The sequence below is a fragment of the Chinchilla lanigera genome, unplaced genomic scaffold, assembly GCF_000276665.1.
Source record: "Chinchilla lanigera isolate Chin_1 unplaced genomic scaffold, ChiLan1.0 scaffold00010, whole genome shotgun sequence".
In the NCBI taxonomy this organism is placed as follows: domain Eukaryota; kingdom Metazoa; phylum Chordata; class Mammalia; order Rodentia; family Chinchillidae; genus Chinchilla; species Chinchilla lanigera.
In genome coordinates this window covers 12,529,321-12,530,520 of record NW_004955411.1, presented here as the reverse complement: position 1 = coordinate 12,530,520, position 1,200 = coordinate 12,529,321, and positions in this window count along the sequence as shown.

The following is a 1,200-nucleotide window of genomic DNA, read 5'->3' as shown; positions in this document are numbered from 1 at the left end:
ACAGTGACATGAAAATGTTTACATGGCCATGTCTCCTAAGAGTTCTAAATCTTTAGATTTTATCCACTGGAAACTAAGAGTTAATGATGGTCAGTGCTGACTGGTTTGCAGAAATGGATATGGTGCCTGATGTTTGATACACTTTGTGCAATCTTTATACTGATTCTGTATGCAGGGTACTAGAGTCTCAATTTTGAGGATGAGTAAATTGTAACATATGAGAGGTTGTGCGGCTTATAAATGGGAAATATTACCTATTTATTGCAGAAGCCTGACACCTTTATACAATCATAGCATGTACTCCTCTATGATATAGGCTTTTCATTGTTGTTATCACTGCTTCATTTTCTAATACAAGATATAGAAATCCTTTTAAAAGAAGAGGAGGAAAGTGTACACCATTCCTAGAAAAACATTTGAAAAGACTCATTAAAAAATAAAGATTTAAAAATGCTTTTTGTTGATAAAGACATATTCAGTTTTGTGGTAAAAGAATAAAAATAATTTTAGGGATAAATATATGTCAGAAAAGAAGTTATTCTACTGAACAATAAATTCCCCTGTTTCTTTAAAAATAGACCTCTTAAGATGCTGGAAAGGAATTTATGAAGGGGTGGTTTTATTTTCTCAAACATGAATGATGTTAGAAGATTACATACTGTACATGTTTTATATTCAACAATGTCTGTGTGCACACTCTAAAGATAGAACTAAAGACAAGGATAGTTATTCTCAATGATGATAATAAATTCCTTCTTACATGGAAAAAGGCCATTTTTGTAAGGAGATTTATTGTCATAATATTTTTTATTTTTAGTCAATGTACAAACAGATGCTTTTCTTTTTACAAAATTTTATTTTTCTGGACTCAGTTGAAGTCTGGGAAGTTATTAGATCTTATTGATTCCTGCATATTGTCTTTACCTGTGGTTTAGGGCATGACATGTTTTCTTACTATTATTGTCTGGGGGGGTCAAATTTATACATAGCCTGTGTATTCAGTGTGGAAATTTCAAAATATGAGTGAAAAAGATTATACCTCCAATAGAAATTTATTTAAATAGACTTTTGGAGCTATTCATTGTTTTTAAAAATTATCATTAAGGGGGCTGGGGATTTAGCTCAGCGGCAAAGCACCTGCCTGGCAAGCGCAAGGTCGTGAGTTCGGTTCCCGGTACCGGAGAAAAACAAAAACAAAAC